The sequence below is a fragment of the Pseudophryne corroboree genome, chromosome 4 (assembly GCF_028390025.1).
Source record: "Pseudophryne corroboree isolate aPseCor3 chromosome 4, aPseCor3.hap2, whole genome shotgun sequence".
Classification (NCBI taxonomy): domain Eukaryota; kingdom Metazoa; phylum Chordata; class Amphibia; order Anura; family Myobatrachidae; genus Pseudophryne; species Pseudophryne corroboree.
Window position 1 is genome coordinate 186,101,812 of NC_086447.1, and position 11,319 is coordinate 186,113,130.

General features: G+C 47.0%; 1 non-coding gene across 1 annotated transcript; it reads left to right on the forward strand.

Moving 5' to 3' along the window:
• Nucleotides 1–3,480: 3,480 nt before the first annotated feature.
• Nucleotides 3,481–3,614, forward strand: LOC134913612 (U8 small nucleolar RNA). Its single transcript, XR_010177316.1, has one exon. It is a non-coding gene; the product is annotated as a U8 small nucleolar RNA (small nucleolar RNA).
• Nucleotides 3,615–11,319: the final 7,705 nt, after the last annotated feature.

The window sequence follows — 11,319 nt, forward strand, 5'->3', positions numbered from 1 at the left end:
TCATGAACTTATCATCCAGGGTCCACATGCAGGTACAGAGAAGCTTCAACAAGCAAGAACCAAACACCTGTCAGTGGCAAGGCTGACCATGTATGAAGTAGCACTGCCAAAATGCGACAAGTAACCATCAGAAGATGTATTACCCTCAACGCAGCAACCCTTTTCCAACATTAATCAATAAAGGTGTTGAATCTCAAGATTCAAAAGGAGGGACGATTACCCCAAGGGGGAGCCACCAGTCCATCAGATTTCTCAGAGGCAATGGCATTAATCCTACAGAAATGGAGACCACACTTTACAGACACCCAGTTAGTTCAATATGTCGATGATCTGCTTATTGCTGCACAGACAGAAGAGAAGTGCAAAAAAGGAAACCGTATCACTACTCATCTTTTTGGCAGAAGAAGATTGCAGAGTGTCAAAAGACAAGCTTCAGCTAGTACAGAAAAAAGTTGTCTTCTTAGGACACTGCATATCTCAAGGAACAAGGCATCTTACTGATGAAAGAACAAAGGCAATAACTCAAGCAAAAACCCCAAGAACATTAAATGAAATCAGAGCTTTTCTGGGCCTTATTGGTTATTGCAGAGAATGGATTCCCTCGGCCTCATTACTGATGCAACCCCTATATGAATTAATAAAAAAGGAGGCGTCAGCAGAAAACAGGGACACCATTGAAGAAGCAGTAAGACAACTAAAGCAAGCCATAATCACAGCCCCAGCATTGGGATTGCCTGATTACAAAAAGCCTTTTAACCTATTCTGCCATGAAAACAGAGGGCATTCTTTAGGGGTGCTCACCCAGAAATACGGACCAAAACAAAGACCAGTGGCATACTATTCAGCCCAGCTGGATCCGATTATCAGAGGAGCACCATCCTGTGTCCGAGCAGTGGCAGCAGCAGCAATAATGAAGGAAAAGGTGACAGACATCATTGTGTTTGATCATCCACTGTGTATACAAGTACCGCACGCTGTAACAGAAATATTAAGTCAAGAAAATAGCAAGCATCTTTCTGCAGCCAGACTTACCAAATATGAAGTGATTGCCTAGCCTCATGGAATTAGAGACTTTACCTCTTCCTAATGTCTAAGATACACCATTGGACAATCCAGACATGAACCTGTTCGTCGATGGATCAAGATATTATGATAATGGATCCCCAAAGACAGGATATGCAGTAACAACTGAAAATGAAGTCATAGACTCTGGAGCATTGCTACCAAGTATGTCAGCACAAGAAGCAGAACTCATAGCAATGACCAAAGCCTGCATACATGCTGAAAACATGACAGCTAACATCTAGTCCCAGGATTACGCTGTTATATGGAAAAGTAGGGACTTCAAAAGTGCAAACGGAAAACCCATCAAACATGCCAGTTTGATTATGGAACTCTTCAGAGCATTGGAACTACCTAAAAGAATTGGAATAATCAAGGTACAAGCACATACTAAGAGCCAAACCATGGAAGCTAAAGGAAATGCATTTGCAGATGCAGAAGCCAAGAGAATTGCCTTACAATCAAAAGAACTTGAGCAAGTCTTAGTAGCTCAAGATGTGAAGCAAATGCCCAGTGAGAGGAGTTGATCAAAATTCAACAACAAACATCACAAGGAGAAAAGGAGAAATGGAGATGATTTGGGGGCAGAAGAAGATGAACATGGACTTTGGAAATAAAGAGAATTGAAGTACTGTCTACCAGCAGCTCTATTTCCACCCATGTTACAAGTAGCTCATGGACAAGTACACCAGTCAAAGGAAGCCATGGTGAATAGAGTACAAGAGCATTGGATAGCTCCAGGCTTCAATAAAGCTGCAACAAACTTTGTAGCAGGATGCTGGATCTGTGGAATCGGCAATCCACGACAAAGAACCAAGACACCTCTAGGAACTATACCCAAAGCCTCTTACCCATTTGAAAGACTACAAAGAAACTGATATACAGTGGCGACGAAGCAGTCCATAGCAACGGACATGTTTAGTCACTGGGCCGAAGCCTGGCCAGTAAGCAAAGCCACAGCAAAAACCACTGCAAAGAAACTGATAGCAGAAGTAGTATGTGGATTTGGGATACCTGAGGTTATAGAATCAGATAGAGGTACACATTTCACAGGAGAAGTCATGCAGCATATAATTAAAGATTTGGGGGTACAGCAGGCCTTCCACGTGCCTTACCGCCCCCAGGCGAGTGGGAGGGTGGAACGTTTGAACTTTGACCTTAAACTAAAACTACAGAAAATGATGACAGAAACCAAAAGAACTTGTCCAGAATGCCTACCTATAGTCTTGTTTAATATTAGGACCACACCCATGAAACCTAGTAAACTGACTCCATATGAAATATTGTTTGGGTCAGCTCTAAGAACAGGTTGTTATTATCCACAACAATTACAACATAATCATGGTGATTTTTACAGGTTATGTACAGGAGGTCTGTAAAACATTGACTAACCTCCATTGCCGAGTGTTTTCTTCCATTCCAGACCCAGAAGGATCAGCTACGCATAAGCTAAATCCAGGAGATTGGGTCTATTTAAAGAGACATGTGAGAAAGACCTTTGAACCAAGATATGATGGTCCATATCAAGTGCTGCTAACCATGTCTACCTTAAATTAAGGTGAAAGGTCGTGATCAGGCCTAGATAGTATAGGTAGAATAGGGAGAAAAAGTGGAATCAAAAAGAGGGGAAATGATAGTGTAGGAGCTTCCGCAGTATAGTATATATATATATTGATTCACGTTTTTCGCATTTATTAAGATATTTACTGTGTTCACAAAATGAGTTGATATGTCCTTAAGAAAAATGTGCAGAGCTGGTCAGAATACTATATTTGCTGAATAATCTTGTTTTAAGGCATGACTTGTACAAGACAAATGCAACATTAAATGTATTGGAAATGTATCCAGGACGGACAAAGCAACACCAGATATATCCAAGGCTAATTGAGAAGAATAAAGAAAGAAATCTTTTGAGTTTATGTCCGAAAGACTGATAAACGAAATAATAACCATTTTCAAGGCTGTCCTAGTTGCCACTTCTAACATTGTATGACAATCGATGTATTCAAGACATACATGGTGTATTCTGATTGGCTAAAATGTATTGGCAAGCATAAACCCTTTGTGTTCAAGCTATAAATAATAAAGCCATGACGGCCCCCGAGCGGGTCACTTATGATTTGCTTCGGTTACGCATAAATTTGTGTCATCTTATCATTCATTGACCTCCAACCGGTTGCTAAAGGGGAACAGCATTCTGACTGATGACTGAAGAGAGTTCATAATCAGACCTGAATAGGTTAATATACCCTATCACAGGCTCTCCACTCCCTGGCCACACACCGCTCCCCGGCCGCAGCATACAGGCGGCCGGGGGATGCACTGAGGCAGCAGCGGCCACCAAGAACTAGGAGGGCGGAGCTAACCTCAGCTCTGTTCGGCGGGCTTTCTCCGCTCCCCGGCCGCTGCATGACGAGATCATCAGTGAAGTTGATCCCTACCTGTTCCTCCTTATGGGGAAACAGACATGATGAATGGGGGAGGCTGAGTATGTGATTATACAGTTCCCCTGCACCACCCTGACCGACAACCGGGGTGTGTGTCATTCTGATACCATCGCTCACCGATGATCACTAAAAACACCACAGTCCCCCGCTCCCCGGCCCGCTGAAAGCTTCTTTCCTCTCCTGGCTGCGCAGGGAGGATTCTTAACTTGCTTAACATGTATAAGGTATGAGGGGGGAAGGGGGGTGAAGCTTATTCCCCCCGGCGGCAGCTCTCAGCTCTCATTGTCTCTAGGCAACACACCTGTCTCTGGGGTTTGTAGCTTTTCTGTGCAGTGTGCTGCAGAAATATTGTTACATCTTGCTTTGGCTACATTCCTCCCTGCAGGGGAGTCCTCTGCCCGGCATTTCAGTCATTTAGATCAGGAAACCTGCTCTATTACAGGAGCTGGGACTCAGCTCATTAATAATTAAAAATCTACTGTGCAGTATTTCTTTACCCTACAAATACACAGTATTTTTCTACCCTATTAGGTGCACAGTAATTATCTACCCGGTTGGGTTCACTGTGGTGTGAGCTATATATAGATATGTTTGTGTGTATATATATATATATATATATATATATATATATATATATATATACAAACATAAGTGTGTGTTTGGTTATGTATATAGATATATCCATACAATACCATATATAGGGGATAAAACAGACACTTCCGCAATGTTTTCTAATAACAAGATACCCCACCTTGCCATCTGGTGCACCTTAATTAGCGGTACACTACATACAGGGCGGGGTGTTGTCCTCCCTTTATTATTCCTTGGTGTCACTAGTTACTAATGCTATTTGTAATTGGGGAATGTGTGTAAGGCATCAGACAAATAGCGCTGTGGCTCAGTACGCTAGTAGCGGGTATCTGAACAGGGGTTTGAATCCAAACAAAACTTTAAGGAGAGCTCCTATAGCCTAGGGCTAAGACTCCTGTCCCACAGCGCAGCGCTACTGGTTCAGGTCTCCGCTGCTCCAGAAAGTTTATTTGAATCGTGTCGGTCACACATTATAGCGCAGACCTTACATAGGGCTGTGTTTGTTTAACCCACCTTTTCTCCTTTCGTTTGTCTCACCTGGGATAGTCAAAGAATTCCCTCTTAGGTGTGAAGTATGCGGTGGAGCCATCTGCAGAGCCCTCCACGCACCTGCAGGACACCCCTGTTTGAACAGCTCAGATTATGCAGGTAATGTCAGTGGTAACCAGAGACCTTGTACGTCATTTCACCTCTCCAGGTTTCTAAAGGAACCTTGCTAACCTTCCATGTTACAATACTGATGATGTCTGTTTTCTGTGGAGTCTGAACCAGTGTCTCAGAATATCCAGGTGCATTATACAGCAGTTCGTCTGAGACTGCAGGTAAAGGAGGCGGACACGTCAAGTCCATCAGGGTTCGACGCCAATGACGAAATGACAGCGACTGGTCCAGTTTCGGATGAGCTGGCCATGCTCCGGTAGACGGCCGGCAGACACCCGAATACACAATTTCAGGTATCAAACAATGTTTGTTTCTCTGACGTCCTAAGTGGATGCTGGGGACTCCGTCAGGACCATGGGGATTAGCGGCTCCGCAGGAGACAGGGCACAAAACTAAAGCTTTAGGATCAGGTGGTGTGTACTGGCTCCTCCCCCTATGACCCTCCTCCAAGCCTCAGGTTTTTGTGCCCGTCCGAGCAGGGTGCAATCTAGGTGGCTCTCTTAAGGAGCTGCTTAGAAAAAGTTTTTAGGTTTTATTATTTTCAGTGAGTCCTGCTGGCAACAGGCTCACTGCATCGAGGGACTTAGGGGAGAGAAGTTCAACTCACCTGCGTGCAGGATGGATTGGCTTCTTAGGCTACTGGACACCATTAGCTCCAGAGGGAGTCGGAACACAGGTCTCACCCTGGGGTTCGTCCCGGAGCCGCGCCGCCGACCCCCCTTGCAGATGCTGAAGATTGAAGGTCCAGAAACCGGCGGCAGAAGGCTCTTCAGTCTTCTTGAAGGTAGCGCACAGCACTGCAGCTGTGCGCCATTGTTTGTCACACACTTCTCACCAACGGTCACGGAGGGTGCAGGGCGCTGCTGGGGGTGCCCTGGGCAGCAATGTAAATACCTTTTATGGCTAAAAAATACATCACATATAGCCCTTGAGGCTATATGGATGTATTTAACCCCTGCCAGATATTACAAACTACGGGAGAAAAGCCCGCCGGAATAGGGGGCGGGGCTTATTCTCCTCAGCACACAGCGCCATTTTCCTGCTCAGCTCCGCTGTGAGGAAGGCTCTCAGGACTCTCCCCTGCACTGCACTACAGAAACAGGGTAAAACAGAGAGGGGGGGCACTTTTTATGGCGATATTTTATATATTTAAGCTGCTATAAGGATACAACACTTATATAAGGTTGTTCCCATATATATTATAGCGCTTGGGTGTGTGCTGGCAAACTCTCCCTCTGTCTCCCCAAAGGGCTAGTGGGGTCCTGTCTTCGATAAGAGCATTCCCTGTGTGTCTGCTGTGTGTCGGTACGTGTGTGTCGACATGTATGAGGACGATGTTGGTGTGGAGGCAGAGCAATTGCCGGTAATGGTGATGTCACCCCCCAGGGAGTCGACACCGGAATGGATGGCTTTGTTTATGGAATTACGTGATAATGTCAGCACATTACAAAAATCAGTTGACGACATGAGACGGCCGGAAAACCAGTTGGTACTTGCCCAGGCGTCTCAGACACCGTCAGGGGCTGTAAAACGCCCTCTACCTCAGTCGGTCGACACAGACCCAGACACGGACACTGAATCTAGTGTCGACGGTGAAGAAACAAACGTATTTTCAAGTAGAGCCACACGTTATATGATCACGGCAATGAAGGAGGCTTTGCATATCTCTGATACTGCAAGTACCACAAAAAGGGGTATTATGTGGGGGGTGAAAAAACTACCTGTAGTTTTTCCTGAATCAGAGGAATTGAATGATGTATGTGATGAAGCGTGGGTTAACCCAGATAGAAAAGTGCTAATTTCAAAAAAGTTATTGGCATTATACCCTTTCCCGCCAGAGGTTAGGGCGCGCTGGAAAACACCCCCTAGGGTGGATAAGGCGCTCACACGCTTATCAAAACAAGTGGCGTTACCGTCTCCTGATACGGCCGCCCTCAAGGATCCAGCTGATAGGAGGCTGGAAACTACCCTAAAGAGTATATACACACATACTGGTGTTATACTGCGACCAGCCATCGCCTCAGCCTGGATGTGCAGTGCTGGGGTGGTCTGGTCGGATTCCCTGACTGAAAATATTGATACCCTGGATAGGGACAGTATTTTATTGACTATAGAGCAATTAAAGGATGCTTTTCTTTATATGCGAGATGCTCAGAGGGATATTTGCACTCTGGCATCGAGAGTAAGTGCGATGTCCATATCTGCCAGAAGAAGTTTATGGACGCGACAGTGGTCAGGTGATGCGGATTCCAAACGACATATGGAAGTATTGCCGTATAAAGGGGAAGAATTATTTGGCGTAGGTCTATCGGATCTGGTGGCCACGGCAACTGCCGGAAAATCCACCTTTTTACCTCAGACCCCCTCCCAACAGAAAAAGACACCGTCTTTTCAGCCGCAGTCCTTTAGGTCCTATAAGAACAAGAGGGCAAAAGGACAGTCATATCTGCCCCGGGGCAGAGGAAGGGGTAAGAGAGGGCAGCAAGCAGCCCCTGCCCAGGAACAGAAGCCCTCTCAGGGTTCTGCAAAGCCCTCAGCATGACGCTGGGGCTGTACAAGCGGACTCAGGAGCGGTGGGGGGTCGACTCAGGAATTTCAGCGCACAGTGGGCTTGCTCACAGGTGGACCCTTGGATCCTGCAGGTAGTATCTCAGGGTTACAGGTTGGAATTCGAGAAGTCTCCCCCTCGCCGGTTCCTAAAGTCTGCTTTGCCAACGTCTCCCTCAGACAGGGCGACGGTATTGGAAGCCATTCACAAGCTGTTTTCTCAGCAGGTGATAGTCAAGGTACCCCTCCTACAACAGGGAAAGGGGTATTACTCCACGCTATTTGTGGTACCGAAGCCGGACGGCTCGGTAAGACCTATTCTAAATCTGAAATCTTTGAACCTGTACATACAAAAATTCAAGTTCAAGATGGAATCACTCAGAGCAGTGATAGCGAATCTGGAAGAAGGGGACTTTATGGTGTCCCTGGACATAAAGGATGCTTACCTGCATGTCCCAATTTGCCCTTCACATCAAGGGTACCTCAGGTTCGTAGTGCAAAACTGTCATTATCAGTTTCAGACGCTGCCGTTTGGATTGTCCACGGCACCTCGGGTCTTTACCAAGGTAATGGCCGAAATGATGATTCTTCTGTGAAGAAGAGGCGTATTAATTATCCCTTACTTGGACGATCTCCTGATAAGGGCAAGGTCCAGAGAACAGCTGGAGGACGGAGTAGCACTAACCCAAGTAGTGCTGCAACAACACGGGTGGATTCTGAATTTTCCAAAATCTCAGTTGACCCCGACAACACGTCTGCTGTTCCTGGGAATGATTCTGGACACGGTTCAGAAAAAGGTGTTTCTTCCGGAGGAGAAAGCCAAGGAGTTATCCGAACTTGTCAGGAACCTCCTAAAACCAGGAAAAGTGTCTGTGCATCAATGCACAAGAGTCCTGGGAAAGATGGTGGCTTCTTACGAAGCAATTCCATTCGGCAGATTCCACGCACGAACTTTTCAGTGGGATCTGCTGGACAAATGGTCCGGATCGCATCTGCAGATGCATCAGCGGATAACCTTATCGCCACGGACAAGGGTGTCTCTTCTGTGGTGGTTGCAGAGTGCTCATCTGTTAGAGGGCCGCAGATTCGGCATACAGGACTGGGTCCTGGTGACCACGGATGCCAGTCTGAGAGGCTGGGGAGCGGTCACACAGGGAAGAAACTTCCAGGGAGTATGGTCAAGCCTGGAAATGTCTCTTCATATAAATATACTGGAGCTAAGAGCAATTTACAATGCTCTAAGCCTGGCAAAACCCCTGCTTCAGGGTCAGCCGGTGTTGATCCAGTCGGACAACATCACGGCAGTCGCCCACGTAAACAGACAGGGCGGCACAAGAAGCAGGAGAGCAATGGCAGAAGCTGCAAGGATTCTTCGCTGGGCGGAAGATCATGTGATAGCACTGTCAGCAGTGTTCATTCCGGGAGTAGACAACTGGGAAGCAGACTTCCTCAGCAGACACGATCTACACCCGGGAGAGTGGGGACTTCATCCAGAAGTCTTCCACATGATTGTAAACTGTTGGGAAAAACCAAAGGTGGATATGATGGCGTCTCGCCTCAACAAAAAACTGGACAGGTATTGCGCCAGGTCAAGAGACCCTCAGGCAATAGCTGTGGACGCTCTGGTAACACCGTGGGTGTACCAGTCAGTGTATGTGTTTCCTCCTCTGCCTCTCATACCCAAAGTACTGAGAATTATACGGCAAAGGGGAGTAAGAACGATACTCGTGGCTCCGGATTGGCCAAGAAGAACTTGGTACCCGGAACTTCAGGAGATGCTCGCGGAAAATCCGTGGCCTCTACCTCTAAGACGGGACCTGATTCAGCAGGGACCGTGTCTATTCCAAGACTTACCGCGGCTGCGTTTGACGGCATGGCGGTTGAACGCCGAATTCTAAAGGAAAAAGGCATTCCAGAAGAGGTCATTCCTACACTGGTTAAAGCCAGGAAGGAGGTGACTGCACAACATTATCACCGCATTTGGAGAAAATATGTTGCGTGGTGTGAGGCCAGGAAGGCCCCCACGGAGGAATTTCAACTGGGTCGATTCCTACATTTCCTGCAAACAGGATTGTCTATGGGCCTCAAATTGGGGTCCATTAAGGTTCAAATTTCGGCCCTGTCGATTTTCTTCCAGAAAGAATTGGCTTCAGTTCCTGAAGTCCAGACTTTTGTAAAAGGAGTACTACATATACAGCCCCCGGTTGTGCCCCCAGTGGCTCCGTGGGACCTGAATGTAGTTTTGGATTTTCTCAAATCCCATTGGTTTGAGCCACTCAAATCGGTGGATTTGAAATATCTTACATGGAAAGTAACCATGCTACTGGCCCTGGCTTCAGCCAGGAGAGTATCAGAATTGGCGGCTTTATCGTATAAGAGCCCATATCTGATTTTCCATTCGGACAGGGCAGAACTGCGGACGCGTCCTCAGTTTCTGCCTAAGGTGGTGTCAGCGTTTCACCTGAACCAGCCTATTGTGGTGCCTGCGGCTACTAGCGATTTGGAAGATTCCAAGTTGCTGGACGTTGTCAGGGCATTGAAAATATACATTTCAAGGACGGCTGGAGTCAGAAAATCTGACTCGCTGTTTATACTGTATGCACCCAACAAGCTGGGTGCTCCTGCTTCTAAGCAGACGATTGCTCGTTGGATTTGTAGCACAATTCAACTTGCACATTCTGTGGCAGGCCTGCCACAGCCTAAATCTGTCAAGGCCCATTCCACAAGGAAGGTGGGCTCATCCTGGGCGGCTGCCCGAGGGGTCTCGGCATTACAACTCTGCCGAGCAGCTACGTGGTCGGGGGAGAACACGTTTGTAAAATTCTACAAATTTGATACCCTGGCTAAAGAGGACCTGGAGTTCTCTCATTCGGTGCTGCAGAGTCATCCGCACTCTCCCGCCCGTTTGGGAGCTTTGGTATAATCCCCATGGTCCTGACGGAGTCCCCAGCATCCACTTAGGACGTCAGAGAAAATAAGATTTTACTTACCGATAAATCTATTTCTCGTAGTCCGTAGTGGATGCTGGGCGCCCATCCCAAGTGCGGATTGTCTGCAATACTTGTACATAGTTATTGTTACAAAAAAATCGGGTTGTTATTTGTTGTGAGCCGTCTGTTCAGAGGCTCCTACGTTTGTCATACTGTTAACTGGGTTTAGATCACAAGTTATATGGTGTGATTGGTGTGGCTGGTATGAGTCTTACCCGGGATTCAATATCCTTCCTTATTGTGTACGCTCGTCCGGGCACAGTATCCTAACTGAGGCTTGGAGGAGGGTCATAGGGGGAGGAGCCAGTACACACCACCTGATCCTAAAGCTTTAGTTTTGTGCCCTGTCTCCTGCGGAGCCGCTAATCCCCATGGTCCTGACGGAGTCCCCAGCATCCACTACGGACTACGAGAAATAGATTTATCGGTAAGTAAAATCTTATTTTTCCTATCCTTTCCCCGCAGACGGCAGGAAATGGTATCAGTACCTCTCCAGGGTATATCCCTCGATGTATCGCCGGTCCAACAAGCTGCCATTTTCCTGAGGCAACCTTGCTCAGGGATCCATCGAAGACATATACGGCAGCGGGGTTCTACCTTGTCCGGAGCAGGTAGGTTGTGGAACAATTGTCCTCTAGGTTACAGGATGTTTCGCATCAGGATCAATTGATACTTTGGTACGGTCAGAATCACGATTCTGCTTTATGTTCTTTGGAGGTCTCCACGTCTACAGACTCGGAACCTGCATTTTCGCTTGGGCTGTCTTAACCCGACGATTTCTGGGGCTGCGACAGTGACAGGTGAACATGAAATCCTACGGGGCAGATGGTTCAGGGGAAGGAACTTTCTGCAGGATTTCTTGAACCATTGGAGGTAAGTCCACTTTGCTTTCTCCTACTTCTGCCCCAGCTCCAAGACAGACCTTTACCGGTCTTTCCTTTAGAGTTTTACCGTGCCCTTTCTAGCTTTCGACTCCACACGGGCGATATCTCCGTCGCCAGGGGATCTAAAAACAAAAAAAA